At 45.0% G+C, this 16,620-nt stretch overlaps 1 protein-coding gene across 1 annotated transcript in view; it reads left to right on the forward strand.

Moving 5' to 3' along the window:
• The first annotated feature begins 5,643 nt into the window (after positions 1-5,643).
• Positions 5,644-16,620, forward strand: part of TRIM13 (tripartite motif containing 13) — a 35,921-nt gene continuing 24,944 nt past the window's right edge. Inside the window, exon 1 of the mRNA XM_088051764.1 lies at positions 5,644-5,729. The gene's annotated coding sequence lies outside the window, so the exon portion shown is untranslated. The remainder of the gene's footprint in view (positions 5,730-16,620) is intronic.

Here is a 16,620-nt window from a genome sequence, read left to right on the forward strand (position 1 = left end):
ATAGTGAGTATTATTTAGCATCTGTATTTCAGTTCACTCCACAAAAGGATGCCAAGAAATGAAACAATGGATTAGAGGGCAGATGCTTTTCATCAAGTGTCCTTAATTGCTACCCAGGTTGCATTTCTGGCAGATGGACAGGAGACCTCTGCAAAGGGTGATGGAAAGATGCCACATCTTTCATGGTGATGAAAGATGCCACAGTGACAGGCATGTGAAACACCAGCAGCAACCTGGATAACTGTCACAAGCACAGGTCCAAACCAGTCTATTGCAGCAGTGATTTTTGGAATTGCCAGCCATGCCCATGGCCCAGGGAACAGCTTTTTAACTCACCTGTGAGAAGCTAAAAAGTGGGGAGGAGAACCACAGCAGATGCCTAGCAAAGCAGGGGCCACAAGCTGGACTGCTTCAGACCTAAATTGGTTGTCACTTTTCATTGCCTACATACCCTTCAAAATAATGGGTAATGCTGTGTCAGTCCCTTTCTGAACCCTGCCCCATGGGTTTTAATTACAGTTTGTTTCTGAAGGCACAGTGTCTGCTCTGCTCCTTGATCTGCAGTGAGCTTGGTGACACCAGGGACCCTTCTGTGTCACCTTTGCAGACCCCACACACTCACCATTCTCATCTACAGAGGGGTTTTTTGCAGGATTCAGCAAACTCATGCACTGGTCCTACAGATTGCTTCTCAAGGAGCAGGGAGCCAACACAGGGAAGTGCAAAGAACCCAGTTAGGGAACAAGCAATTCATTTTCCAAACATCTTTTGTCTTTAGATTTACCAGGCCTTGCAAAGGCCATGGGCAGCCAGTTTAGTTGCACTTCAGTCTCTTCATGATGAGTTTGGCTGGCGTGGGGATTTTACGGACCACTCTGATGTGCCCCCACGACAATTTTCCCCAGGAAATACAGAAATGGCTTTGTCACTACTGGATTCTTGCTCTTCCCTTGTGTACTTTTCCTTCCTCCAACTTCTCCTTGAAATGATGGGGTCTACATGTAAGAAATCACATGCTTTGGCATAAAAATGCCTGACCTCAACTCAGCTTACTCAGATCAGAAGCAGATTTAAGCCAAATCACAAGAGTATCCCCTCCGCTTTTCATATTGATTTAAAGTGGGGAGAAAGCAGGAAGATTAAAGATTAAATAGTCTGTTTTAGCCACTGCCAGCCTGCCTGAGCAAGGAGCGTGCTGCACCCATCACCTTCAGCCTCTTAACACGATCGTACACACCTTTAGGGGTCAAAGACTTTTTAAAGATCCTTGACCCAGCAGAAAAGCACACATAAACCACGAAATTATTTGCCATGAATCACAAATCCATTATTTGAAAGACAAGTGTCCTTGGAAATTGGTGAGGGATGCGAGTCATCGTCTTAAAATTCTCCATGTCTCTGGGCGCAACAAGAATGAAAAGGTGAAACGGGCGGCGACGCTCGCTGAGTTATACACCAAAGAGGCTTTGCAACAGAGCCACGGCCTTGGTGCCCGAGTGTCCCCTGCTCACAGACACGGCAAACTGCTGACCACGTTGGATTTGAGGCGAGCTCACAGAGTTACAGAATCACAGAATATTCTCACCTGGAAGGGGCCCACAAGAATCATTGACTCCAGCTCTTAATGGAGTGACCCACATGGGGGTCAAACCCACAGCCTTGGAGTTATTAGTGCCATGCTTCAAGCAGCTGGGCTAACCTCAGGGAAGACAATGGAAAGCAGATCTTGTTTCTGGTGCACAGCAAACATCAGTGTGTCTAGGATAGAAGCAGGAAAAGCTATGGTATGTTTGCCTCTCTTCTTGGGGTGGCAAAAAGAGAAGTTATACAAAAATCATACCCGTTTACCCTAATTTGATAACTATATGCTATCTCTTATCTTCAATAAGCTGAGAACTTGTGTTTTTTCCAAAAAGGAAAGGATCTCCTCCAGGTTTCTACACTGCCATGGATTAACATCCTTCTTCAGATGCTGCCCTAGAAAGCATTACCATCTCCTCTCAAGTTTTTTTGCCCTTGAGCACTGGTGCCTCTGCCCAGTGGCTCCATCTGCCCAGGTCACCAGGCAGAACACAGATGACGGAGCCCAGCCCAGCTCCCCGGCAAAGTCAGAAGTGGGGCCAAGGCCTGAGCTGTGTCTCTGCGTGCATGTATCTCTCAGCTGCCTGGATAAACCTATCAGCTCAGAGCTGTGTAATGTGTTTCCTTGATGGATCACTATAAAATCACCAAGAGATCCTGAGGCAGCCTGACACCTGTAATCAGCTAGAGGAGCAGATACTGCTTTGGAAGGCGACTTGGCAGGGAAAGGTAGGGTATTTTCCCTCACACTTTTTCTCTCTGTCTGGTCACAGCAGGTTATCTGACAATTGTTTACTGGCTAGAGATTGTTTTTCTTTTGAGTAAACTCAAGCCGAAATGAAAGAAAACTGTATGATCTTAAGGCTATGGTGTAGAAAGGAGGAGGACAGGGCAAGGCTGTGTAAAATTACACTGTCTGAGAAAGTCACAGGGATTTAACTGCTCACAATCCCATTAGGCTTGTGCTGAAGAAGGGGAATCTGGTTTAAGCTGGAGGAGGGTTTCCAAAGCCTCTGCCATCACAGGGAGCCTGGAGCAACTCCTGCCTGGCTGATGTTTACAGCAGACACCCAGTACTTGCTGGAGTGGCAGCTACTGCCCTGCACTGTCTTGTTTGTTCCCATGGCCAATCCCCCCATCCTGTCTCAATCACAGTTATTTGGATGGAATAGAGCATTGCCCTAGAGCTAGCAACCTCCACCCCAAGGATTTACAGTGCTCTCTCATCCTCTCCAGTGTGCCAAGGAAGAGGGCCAACCCTCTGGGACGGCCAGTTTTGGGCCAACATAGCAGCCTGGGATGTGTCATGCTGGCTGCAAGGTGCCACGCAGCTGTCCCCAAAGGGCACTGCTGTGGCCTGCTGCAAAGGGAGATGATGGGCAGAGCTCAAGTTTAATGGGAAAACATGGATTCCTGAAATGATGCCATGGGTAATGCCAGCTCCTGAGATGCCGGGTTGGGTGGGCTCTGACAGGTTTGTGCAGGTATGAGGAACATCACCGCTCGTGCAGGGCTGTAGGTTTCATGGTAAGAGCCAGCTCCAAGCAAGATGTTGAGCTGTGGAGTGGCAGGTTAATCCCTTATGGGAGCTGAGATTACCCAAGTTATTTGGGAAGCTGAAAGCTAAACTCAGATGGAATCAGTAGTGTGAAAGGAACTGTAGCCAGCCCTCATTTCACCAACACCATACTGCAGTGCTCATTTCATCTGAGGAAGAAAAATCTCTTTGAGGCTGGATAACCTAACATCAATCAGTACTGGAGTGTTTGATTCAATACCTCTTTACTATTTTACTTTAAATATTTTTAAATTACTAGCTAGGAAGTTATTTGTATCCTTTTCACAACTAAATTGCAGGAACACAATACTTTTGCACTGATGAAGTTGTAATTTAAATTGTTAGTTAATTCTTTCTCAATATTAACACTCCAAGAAGCAAAACAAGTATCAAGACAGAAATAAAACAGGCTGAGTGAAGAATATTTACTCTGTCATTTGTCATATGTTAGTCTTCAAATGGCTACCACCATCCTCATTATTGTGCATACTATGATTAATCATTAGATGTTCAATGTTCATCTTCAGGAATGCCCTGAGATATTTCTCAGGCTTCCCTTACACAATCAATATGTCCTGAGGAGTTAATTGCTGTGAAATTCAGTTGCAGGTGATGCACAGAAATTTCAGAAAATATGGAAAATAACTTCAAAATTAACAAGGGATAAATACAAGAAAATGTGGAGTAGGCAAATCAATATTTGGTGATGATAAGACACTTCTGTTAGTATTTTATTGTGACATTCCATTCTGGACAGATTACAGACTTTAGACATCCTTGTTAGTGTGTCTGCATGCCTCAGAAAGCAGAAATTGTAATATACTTGTGTTCTGATTCTTACGTTTTCCTCTCTCACTCTATTTAGGGGCTACATCTGCCTGTACTGTCTCGAGCAGCCTTAGGCCAGGAAGGTTAGGTTGGCACAGCTTGCTGCCCTCTCTAGGCTCAGACTGAAGGTAAAAATCCTTCCAGATACCTGGATTTAGTCTTGCTTCTTACAGCTCAACATTTTTGCTGATTTAGCACAGGTGAGCACATAGAATCACAGAATTGTTTGTCTTGGAAAAGGCCTCTAAGTTCAACTGTTAATCCAGTACTACCAAGTACACCACTAAACCATGTTCCTGCTTGCCACATCTGCACATCTTTTAAATACCTCCAGGAATGGGGAATCCACCATTTCCCTAGGCATCCTGTTCCAATGCCTGACAACCTTTTCGGAAAATAATTTTTTTCTAGTATCCAATCTAAACCTCCCATGGTGCAACTTGAGGCCATTTCTTCTCTGCCCTTCACTAGTTTCTTGGGAGAACAGACTGACCCCCACCTGGCCCCACTCTCCTTTCAGGCAGTTGTAGAGAGTGATAAGGTTCCTCCCTCCGAGTGTCCTTTTCTCCAGGCACAGTCCCAGTTCCTTTCAGGGTCCTGTAGCCAGTCATTGTTTTGCAGTGGAAAGGTACTTTCTAGGCTGCACCACACTAAGGTCCTGATCCAGAAGGGGATTTAGTGGCTATGGTTAGCTCAGCCCATAGTTTCTGAGCCTAAATTCAGAAATATGAACCTCAAAATCCTGTGCAAGCTGCTGCTGAAGCTTGGAGAGGGTTTAGGCTTGGGGACACAGCCTCAATGTGTGTCACACCTAGACAGCAGAGGCACTGGGAGCCAGCGACCTGCAGCCCAGCCAAGCCCGCCCTGCAGGGGTGCTGCTGGAGACCTGCTTTGGATGATGGCTCATCGTGCTGAGCACGGCTTCTTGTCCCACTGAACGTGGTCATCCTCCTGTCATGGCCAGGTCTGGGCTACCAGAAGGTGACCTTAAACTGCAGAGGAACAGCTTCAGACAGTAGCAAGGGTGGTGAGCTGAGGAAGCACCTTCTCCCCTCACATAAGAGGTGCAATTTAAAGCAAAGCCCTGAGCCTATGTTTGCTTAAGGTCTCCTGGCTCATTGTATTGAAGCTTTTCTGAGACCCCTTCTCCATTCCCATCTGCAGTACCTGAACCACCGGCATCTGCCTCTGGGCACAGCCTTCTCTTCTTGGACATATGTGAAAATGTTAGTCTGAAAAATGTCTTATTGGAGCTAAAACAGTTTCTCAAGTGCATTGTATAGCCACAATATATCTTTATAAATGTAAATAAATGCATATAGTATAGAAGTATAGATTTGTGTTCATTATGTAGTATTAATATCTATTTAATATATAAATGCTCCACATGTGTATATATAGATTTATGTATTCTTTATAAATTTTGTTTATATGGACACATTACATGCAAAATATGTATTTGTCTATGGTAGCTTTTGTGTTTTATGTACCTAGTGTTGCACTTTCCCTTCAGTTGTGGGTGGAGAGGATTTGACGCTGTGCTGGGTGCATCTTTGAAACACAGCATGCAGAAAGGGAAACACAGCCCAGTTCTGATTGGATTAATCCACCCTGAGTGATGCTCCAAATTCGTCCTGTAAACATCGCTTTGAGGTTTTGATAGGAGACGCAGAGGTTTGTGGAAGAGGGGGCCACTTTCCTGCAGAAGGGACTGGTGGTTTTTTGCAATGTGTTCCTGGCAGAAGGAGAGAAGGGAGTGATGGTGAGTCTGCATGTCTGTGCAGTGGGGTCCTGGATGCTGGATGTGCCTGACCCACACTGGGAGGCACAGATACTCATGATGTGGAAAAAGGGTGAGGGAAGATGCCAAGGGAGGTTTGAGCATGCCGAGGCTTGGGCAGGGATGGACTCCTGGTGCTACAGGTCATCTGCCACAGGACACTGTGGGCACCGGGGACTTGGCAGATGTGCCAAGGGGAAAGTGACCATGCAGTTTGGGGCACTTTGGATATGACCAGGCTGCTCCTCCTGATATCTAGGAGGCAAGATTCCTCCTCAGTCAGGTAAATACTCCTAAAGCAACAAAAAGATGTTTGCTTTGTTCTGGATCAGAACAGAGGGAGGAAAAGAATTAAAAACCTGGAAATATTTGTGACAAGCCCCCTGTTCTTGCAAGGGAAGTGATTCCCTTCCCGGTGGGAAGCATGTGGTGGTGGTGCCTGTGCAAGAGGCACACTCAGCAGCACATCCTTGAACTGCTCAGCTTCAGACCCCAGATGGGGTCTGCCCCTGGGCAAAGCATGGCCAGGAAGGGCCAGATCTGCTCTTGGATAGCCCACCTGAGCTGTGCTGCTGTGAGCAGAGGGAAGCCATCCGGCTAGGATGGAGGTAGAGAGCCTGTGGCTGCTGTGCCACATGTGAGTTTCCCGTCTGCCATGCAGAAGCTTGGCTGTGCAGAGCTGTTTAGGAGGGCTCTGCTGTGCTTGGAGGGAAGGAGCAATTATCTGCCCTGCCAGTGAGTTCTCAGGTTTATGTATAGCCTCACGCCTTCCCCTAAACAAGCTTCAATGCAGAAATTGCAAAGCTGGAGAGATCCTCTGCAATTAGGGGAGAAGACATCCCTCTTTCAAGCTCACAGAGAAAAAGAGCCGAATGAAACCCTGCATTGTTAACGTGCTCCGGCTTAGTCAGTGGGGAGGGTAATAAACAAGGCAGACTTGGTTGGGATAAAAAAAGCGTCGAGTATGGCGAGATTATGAAACAATAGGTACTGATAGAGAGGCAGCACAGAGCCAGCAGCAGAGCAGAAGCTTTACTGAATGCCTGGGTTTGAATGAATCCTAATGATAATCACGGGCTACATGGCAATTTGTTTAAATAACGTGCCTCCTGCTTCCTCCCAGCCCAGCAGAATGAGTCCGTACATGTTAATTGCTTCATTTTGAAGAGAAAGCTCCTCTCTGTGTGGCAATATTATATATTTAATTTTCACTGTTTATTTACTCTGCCCTTCTCCAAGCCTCTTGCTGTCTATGAAGGCATCTGCTGCTGTCATTTTGTATTTCAAACAAAGGTGTTTGCATCAAAGCTCTGAAGCAGTTACAGGGAATCTCTCAAGGAAAAATTGAAAGGATGGATTGGATGAGTGAGATTTTAGGAGGGATGAGGAGTTGTTGAGCCAATCTACAGGTCACTGGTAAGCACTCCTGCACCACATGTCCTCTGAGCTTTGTGAGGGGTAGGGACAGGCTGCAGCTTGACCCTCTCTCAAGCACCCTGCTCCTTTCCAAGCAAAATGCTAGTGTGGAGACTGAAGCACACCCAGGAATGTATCACTTGAGATTAACATCCACTGCATTCACTGGGCATGCACACTGGAGAGCCTGGCATGCTTATGGTTTATCCAAAAGCAATAATAATAATTATCTGGAATTTTAGCAACATTGCTCACTGCTCACTTCCTCAAATGTACCATTTCATCACTGGAGCAGAAGCAGATTCTGCCACTACCAGCAGCTGCACTACAATACTGATGGGAGCAGAAGCAGAGGCAGTAGCACCTTTCTGGGCATCTACAGCCAGACTTGGTGGTGCTGCTGCTGAGCTTAAATCTGACTCTTCTCTTCTCTCTCTGCCCCTGTTCAGTTTTCCCAAGGAGTCTTTCTTGAAGAGTGATCAAACCATTATTGCTGCATTTTTTTGTTGTGTCTTTAATGTCCAAAGAGGAGCAAGGAATTCAATCCCAGCTGCTTTTGTGCACAGTAGTTTATAGGTGTGAATTAGCATCCTCTAAGCTGAATTTCCTCTCATGTGGCCTTTGTTCCCATCTGACTGTGAGTCCATCGTCTCCTGCAGACTGCTACATTAGCTCATTTAATTTACACAGGTTTTAAAAACAGTTTTCACAAGGGTCATCTAAAAATGTGGTTGTGAAGGTCACCCTGTTCCAAAACAGCCTATTCCCCAGAATACCTCCCACCAAAGCTTGCTGACTAAAATGCCACTACCGTGCTCTGGGATACTTATGAAGGGGTCACAATTATTAAAAAAAATCACTAGAATATACTGGAGGAAAAAAAAAGAAGGAATGCCTTTTGCAGATGCAAAGAGCATTGCTAGTACTAATTTTGCAGGTCTTGCAATCTACCTGAAAGCAGCAGGATTTGTTTCCTGCAATTAATAAAAAAAACCCAAAACATTAATATCATTAATGGCATTAGAAAATATTTCAGCAGTGACATATCCAAATGGCACAAAGTACCCATATGCAGTAACATTTATGACTACTAAATATTATTTAGAATAATGCCTTTATTATGGGTAGGGCATGTTGCTGTGGCCCCACAAGGAGATATCACAGAGAAAGGTGTGCCTGGGAGGAGCACTGCCTGGAGAACAGCTGATTCTTGGCCCTTATGGTATTTGGCTGCTGCAGCCTCACGTAGTAGCAAAGTGCTGGAGAAGAAGCAAGTCCCTGCTCGTTGCTGTCATTCACCATCCCCTTGTGAAGCTGGCATGAGGAATCATACTTCCAGATAACCCCCAGGCTGGCCTCTGCCTGCACTGCAGGAAAAAGGCTTGGTGTCACTGTGCAGGTGACTGTTGAGCCAAAAAATCATTACCAAGATCACCTCCTTTCTAGCTACAGGACTGAACATGGTCCACAGAGCTCAATCATGACATATCCTGCACAGACCCGGTGTTCAGACTGTACTGAAAAAATGTATAATCAGTTTTGGTTCCAAGTTTTAACAAGCTTTTAGCTACAACTAATAATAAAATCATAGAATCACAGAATATGGAGTTTGAATATGAAGAGACCCACAAGAATCACCGAGCCCTGCACAGGACACCCCAAGAGTCACACCAGGTGCCTGAGAGCATTGTCAGGCTTGGTGCTGTGACCAGTTCCCTGGGAAGCCTCTTCCAGTGTCCAACCACCCTCTGGGTGAAGAACCTTTCTCTAATTTCCGACCTAAACCTCCACTGACACAACTTCAGGCCATTCCCTGAATGAGGCCCTGAACTGGCCGTTCCTCATGGCCAGTGACCCAGGTCCTGTCACTGGCCACGAGAGTGAAGAAGTCAGTGCCTGTCCCTCCCCTTCCCCTCATGAGGAAATTGTAGATTATGATGAGATCTCCCCTCAGTCTCCTCCAGGCTGAACAGACCAAGTGCCCTCAGCCACTCCTCATATGGCTTCCTCTCAAGGACCTTCACTACATTCATAGCCCTCTTTTGAACACTCTCTAATAGCTTAATGTCTGTCTAATAGCTTAATGTCTTGCTCAAGGTGAGGCTGCCCCAGCTCAGAGCAAAGCAGGACAATCCCCTCCCTTGCCTGGCTGGCCATGCTGTGCCTGATGTCCCCCAGGGTTGGCCATCCTGGCTGCCAGAGCACTGCTGGCTCATGTTTAAATTGCTGTTGACCAGGATGCCCAGGTCCCTTTCCATGCCACTGCTCTCCAGCCTCTCACTCCCCAGTCTGTCCATACATCCCGGGTTGTCCCATCCTAGGTGCAGAATCTGGCACTTCTGCTTGTTGAACTCAGTATCACTGGTGACTGCCCAGACCTCTGATTTGTCAAGGTCTCTTTGCCGTGCCTCTCAATCCTCACAGGAGTCAAGCTCCTCCCAGTTTAGTGTTGTCAGCAAACTTAGAATCCCTTCCAGTAATTAATGACAGCGACGAAGAGCACAGGGCTTAGGATGGAGCTCTGTGGAACCCCACTAGTGACAGGTCACCACTCTGATGTCACCCCATTCACTGTAACCCTGTGTACCTGACCCATGAGCCAGCTGCTCGCCCATCGCATGGTGTGTCTATCCAGCTGTGTGCTGGATGTTTTATCCAGAAGGATACTGTGAAACACAGTATCAAAAGCTTTGCTGAAGTCCAAGATTACGTCCACTGGCTTTTCAAGATCAACTGAGTGGGTTACCCTGTTGTAGAAGGGCATTAGGTTTGATTAGCAGGATTTCCCCCTCATGAAGCCATGCTGGCTATGACCATTGTCTGTGTCATCCAGATGTTTTTCAATACCTCCCAGAATAATCTTTTCCCTGATTTTACTGGGACTGCTCTGGATGACTTTGTAGATGGCCAAAGCAACTTGTTGAGAGATCAGGATTTGTGCTTATTGCTCTCCTCAGAGGATAAAGAAAACAGAGCCAGGTGAAAGCAAACACTGAGCCTAGGTAGCTAACTAAGCTAACTAAGGGAATGTGTTAGATATATTTTCTGGAGCACATGGACATGAAGAAGTGCAGTCTGGCTGCAGGCCAGAACAACTCCATATGAGGACAAGATCATGCAGTCCAAGAGAGGAACTGGGCAGTAATCGCTGAAGCTTAACTTGGTCGAGTTGCAGAATGACTCCAGGCTCTAGGAGGAGTCCAAGCCACTGAGCAATTCACCAGTCAAGCTAACACCAGCAGCTGCAGAACCTTCCACATCAATGCAACAGGGTTTGCACTGGTATAAATCATGTGCATTGCTAGATTCAGACACAGGAAAATAAGAAAGGAAGAGAAACAAAGGGCAGAAACAGAGATGGCTCTAAAAGGGAACTTTCTTACAGACCAATCCTGAAAGCAACAATCAGGCACTGACAATAAGGCACAGCTATACAGCTCATTGCTACACAAGGTCACAGTTTACCTTCCCCCACAGCCGCCCGCAGTGGGAAGCTCATTGTGGAGCGACGGATGCAGAGCTGAATTGACAGCCAAACCTGGGGGATCTGGCTGTTTCCCCAGGATGGATCTGACATCCCTGGCTCTTAGGATGAAGACAAAGGGTGAAATATTATGATTGCCATTCCACAGAGGGGAACGAATAGCAGCATTGTCAAGGCTATCTGCATGACAGGGCAGCCTTACCAGTTCCGGAATAGCAGCATGCTATCCTGAGAAGCACGTCTAGCGAGGACAGAGCTATTTCAGTAAAACTGGGGTTTTATTTTTTTTTTTTTTAGCAGTGTAACACCCTCTTGAATGCAGTGAGCAGTGATGCAGCTACAAGCAATGTTTTTGACTGTTTAACACTCACTAGCGCAGAAGCTCCTTCCCACTTGTACGGCTGTGTTAGCTGGGGATATCAGCCCTTCCCTCTCTTCACCGACAGAGCTGGTCTGCTTCACCTGATTTGAGACTTTCTGTATGACCTGGGACAAATTACTAAGGGAAGAGTTTTACCAGCGCCTTGCTGGAGTGAGCAAGGCATGCTTTCACACCAGCTACAGTCACCACCTCCTCCTTTTCCACCCCACCGTGACAGCAGCAGCAGCAAACACAGAAAATGCAGAGGATTTTGGTTTTGTCCTACTCTGGCTCCCTCCCCAGAGCCCCAATTTTCAATGTGCTTATGCTGTTGAGAAGCCTCAAGGCAGCTCTGTTGCTTCCTTATCCCAACCAGCATGGCTCTGCAAGACGAACCTCCAGCAATACATGGAGAATAGGAAAAAAGGCCATCTGTCACTACTGCTCACTCTGAGGAAATAATTCAAGCAGCATCAGCAAAGATATTTTGCTGCGTGACATGCATCTCCCACAGGGACTTTAGCTGACAGGATTATGTTGACCATTGCTTTTTGAATAGGGACAAAGTTTCCCAGAATTTGGGAACTGTCAGCATGCAACAAATAAATGGCTGGTATATCACTTATTTTAACATTAGTGGAAAAACGGTCTTTTAGAGCAGATGAAAAAAAGATTATGAATTGAAAGAGAACCAAAGAAATGAACTACAAGCAACCCAATCCTTTCCTAAAGAAATCTCTGGGAAAACACAGACTCTTAAGATAATTAGATGGCCCTCCCTTTCTGTAACATCTGAAGGTGTGTTCACACTCCCTACTCGGGGAGTTTAATTTAGGAGTTATAACTACTACACTCAAATTAGTCATGAGTGACTCAGCCTGCTCAGACTTGATTCCTCAGACAATGGAGAGATGGAGTTGTGACAGGCATTAGGGTACAGGCAGTCTGAACATGGCCTTGGCTGCTTCACCTTCCTTCAATGCATTCTCCTGACATCTCTCTCAAGAGGGAAGCGCTATTTCCATCCTACACACAGGAAAAGATGACTCTGTCTGGAACAAGCTATCAACTTGCATGAAAAATGCCTCTTCCACCAACTTAACTCGATTTTGCCAACATTTACTTTGGCCAAGAGCAGCACTTTTCCCCCACAAAATCCTCACCAAACTACTGCAACCATTCTTCAGTATAATACTTGTTCATTTATGAAGAGGTCATAAGCCCTCCTATACTAAGTACAGACATATTAAAGGAAAAGGGAATTTAGATTTCTCAACAATGGGGATTTTAACATGTACTGCTTGCCAATATAAAGAGCACATCCAAGAAAAATTACTCAAGTTTTCACGTTTGAAGCTAGGAAGTGTCTTGTCTACTAAACATGCCAGAGTTTTCCATGGATGTGACTTGGCTCCAATTTTTGCTCTCTTTATTTTAACTTGAATTAAATTGCAGGCACAATGCAACCTAAATACATATACACAAAAATCTAAACTCTTTTGTCGGCATGCTCTGGAATTAAGGACCTTAGTTTTATTTACTTTATTTATTTACTGAATTTCTGTAATTTTAGCAGTTGACCCCCCCTGAGAATGTTCTTTCAATCTCATCCCCAGCCCACCTCTCTTGACTGCAGCAAAGGAAATTCCAGCGTCTAAGAAATTATTCCTCTTCCCAGGAAGTGTCAGACATTAGGACTATGTGGAGGGACAAAGAGCTCTTCTGCTGACTCATCTTGGCAGCCAGATCAGGTCAGCTTTCTTAGCTCCAACAGAGAGCTAGAAAAGGAGCTAGGAAAAGCTGAAAAGTCTGGATGGGGAAACTAAAATAAAGAAAATACTAAAGGGCTCCAGGTGAGGTGGGAAATAGTACTTCCAACTCTTTGTTCTTACAAACATTCAAGCCACCAAGATTTGCCTCAACAGAGCTTACACATGAAGCACTCAAGAAAAGCAAAGGCACAAACCACTGTACACCTGAGAGCTCTCCCTAATCCTTCACACTTTTGTCTAGAAATCTGTGTCATTGAAGTGCTGGAGTGTATCCAAAGAAGGGCAACATAGCTGTTGAAGGGTCTGAAGCACAAGTCTTTTGAGCAGTGTCTGAGGGAGCTGGGGGTGTTTAGCTGAGAAAAGGAGGCTCAGGGGGGACCTTGTCACTCTCTACAAGTGCCTGAAATGAGGGTGGAGCCAAATGGTGGTTGGTCTCTTGTCCGAATTAACAAGTGACAGGAGAAGAGGAAGCAGCCTCCAGTTTGTACCAGGTGAAGCTTAGATTGGATTCTAGGAAAAAAATTCTTCCTTGAAAAGGTTGTCAAACTTTGGAAACAGGCTGCCTAAGGAAGTGGTGGAGTCCCCATTCCTGCAGGTAGAAGATGCAGATGTGGCACATGGGGACAAGATTTAGTGGTGGACTTGGCAGTGCTGGGTTAACAGCTGGGCTTGAGGATCTTATAAGTCTCTTTCAACCTAAGTGATTCTATAATTCTATGAAGTCCAAGATACTTATACTGAAAACTATACTATTGCAGAACAGGGCAAGGGAAGGAACAGTGGAGTGAAGAAGCACTTAATTTGTTCCAAATCATCTGTCACAGGCTCCCTGTAAGTACCTTAGTGGCTTAGTTTTGGACGCATTTATGCAAGCGGTTCTTCACTAAAGCAAGAGGTATTCCATCTCCAGGAGTAACACTGGTTTTGAACACCTTAGGTTACTTGTGGGGGCTGGATCCTTGGGTCTTTAAGCCTGGATTCAGAAAGAAAGGTATGAAACAATGTTTTACTGATTTACTTGTGGACCTTTGTGGAACCTTATCTCAGCCAGGAGCTCGATTGGTTGCCAGTATGCAAGGCAACATCAACACAAACTGTTAAGAAAGATGAGTGAGTACACAAAAATAATCTAAGAATTCAGATGAAGTAAAGAAATTCCCACTATAGAACCCAGTTCCTTCTGTTGTTTTTGCACACAGCTGTGGGAATGGCAGTGCACCCTGGAGAAAGCCTGAGGAAAGCAAAAACAGCCTGAATATTCATGGAAGTTTGTATTCTTGTGATCATTTGCACCTGAATACCATGTCCTGCCATCTCTGAATGCTCTTTTCCAGCGTGGGATTAAAACTGTGCTGAATGGCATTTAAGAGACCCAATGCACAGCACGAAGTTTCTCTTTGCAGAGAATCCACGGTACTGGATCCTGATTTTTTGTGGAAGAGCACCTTTTCAGGAAATCCTTGTCAGGTGTTTCCAGCCTTCTTGTATCTAATTAGGATTTTAATCTTGTTGCAATAGCACTGCCCAATTTCATTTACCCACAAAGCACCACAGGCAGTTCCAGTATTATAAAAATAACAACTCCTCTGATCTAAATGTAGCCTGTATTATGTGTCCTGTCACTTCTATCGATTTGTGGATGTGAAAATTAACTCCTTTTCAGACTTCATATCTTGCTACCACAGGATAACATCAGAAGGACTCAGGAAACATTAGTTAATACCAAGTTTTGTACTCAAAGAGACAGAGTGTAAAAATTGTGACATTCAAAGATTAAGAAAACATTTTGGGTATAAACAATTAGTGGAAATACCTCAACCATTTCACTGGGAAGTATGATTCATTCTTGTTAAAATAAATTTGCTACTAGTAAATACATTTTGCTAAATCTTAACTGAAATTTACTTTTTACTGAAACACAACTTTTAGAAACAGGTATTGCATCCCACTTCTTTGGGCAAAGCTGAGACTGGGAATACTTTTGGGAAAACATCTGGATTCATTGCCAGGTGCTGGAATGACAGGCTGAGACACAGGTTAACTCAGATTCTATTGCTGTGGCCAATGGAGTTAAATCTAGCCTTGCTTCTTTTAAGAAATCTCATCACAAAACTTATTTTGAGGTGAAAATTGGTCTTTCTTTACATTTTGATGAATAGATTATAATAAGACTTTATACACCTCTTTTTTTTTTATTTTTTTTTTGTGGAGTTTTCCTGTGTCACCAATTATAAAACAAGAAGTTTTCCAACTTTTACAGAAGAGATGTAGTTACATTGTGCAGTATTACAAATGCATCTTATTCTGTTTAAGATGAGAAATGAGCAAACTTAAGCCACAAAAGCAGGCTCTTTCCACATTTTTGGTGAATGTAGCAGCTATTTTGAGTATTTTATATTTACCAAAATGTTTCCCATTTCAAACACCAGCTTTGATGAAGACAGCCTCCTCTCTATTTTAAAGCAAGTCTACTTTAAGCTCAAGGTAGCAGCTTCTGTTAAATCTTCTTAACCACAGCAGTCTTCAGAGAGATTTGTTTACTGGATGCAGTTAGATGCAGTGATTAGAATTTTTTTAAGTACTTCCTCCTTTACCCATAAACATGAGAAATATAATTCCAGGCAAAGCATTTGAATGAACACAGAATAGATGAGCTGGGAAGGGATCTCCAGATGTCATCTGGACCAACCCTCCTGCTCACACAGGGCCACCTAGACCCAGTTACCCAGGACCATGTCCAGATGGCTTCTGAATATCTCCAAGAATGATGACTCCACAACCAGTCTGGCTAAGCTATGCCAGTGCTCAGTCATCCTGACAGTCAAAAATGTTTCCTGATGTTCAGAGGGAGCCTCCTGCACATATTTCTACCCATTGCCTTTAGGCCTTTCACTGTGATCCACTGCAGAGACTGGCTCCGCATTCCTTTCAGCCTCCCTTCAGATGTCTTATATGCACTGATGAAATCCCCCTGAGCCTTCTCCAGGCTGAACAGTCCAAGCTTTCCCAGCCTTGCCTCACAGGGAAGATGCTTCACCCTTAATCATCTTTGTGGCCTTTCTTCAGCCTCTCTCCAGTGTGTCTCTGTCTCTTTTGTACAAGAAGGAATCCAGGACTGGACACAACGGTCCAAGTGTGGCCCCAACAGGGCTGAATAAAGGCAAAGGATCACCTCCATTAACCTGCTGGCAATATTTTGGCTAAAGCAGCCATGGATACCATTCACTTTCTTTGCTGCAAGGGCACACTGTTAGCTCAGTTCACCTTGCTGTCCACCAGAACCCGCAGGTTTCTTTCTGCCAGGCTGCTTCTGAGATGGATAGCCCTCAGCCTGTTGAGATAGATGGGGTTGTTTCTTCCCAAGTGTAGGACTTTGCACTTCTCCTTGCCGAACTTCCCAAGTTTCCCATCAGCTCATTTCTCCAACTCGTTGTGGTCCCTCTGGATGGCAGCACAACCCTCTGGCATATCAGCCAATCTTTTCAAGTCTGTGTCAGCTGCAAACTTGTTAAAGGTACACTCTGCACCATCATACAGAATGCTAACGAGGATGTTAAAGAGGACTGGAGCCATTATTGTCCCTGGAGTACAGTGCTGATTACTGGCCTCCAACTAAACTTTGTGCTACTCACCTCTCTCTGGGCCTGGCCTTCATCCAGTTTTCAGCCCACCCCACTGTCTGCTCTCCCCATAACCTGTCTATTAGGATCTTAAGGGATGTTCCCAACACTAGATCTACAGTTAATTACTGACTTGTCCTATTAGTGCCTTCTCCTTCTCACTGCTGGCCAAGATCAAGCCCAGCAGAGACAGCGGAAGAGCCCCTGGGATAACAGATTA

This window comes from Pseudopodoces humilis, chromosome 2 (assembly GCF_049639895.1).
Source record: "Pseudopodoces humilis isolate 2021_Gansu_Grassland_sample_001 chromosome 2, ASM4963989v1, whole genome shotgun sequence".
NCBI classification, from domain to species: Eukaryota; Metazoa; Chordata; class Aves; order Passeriformes; family Paridae; genus Pseudopodoces; species Pseudopodoces humilis.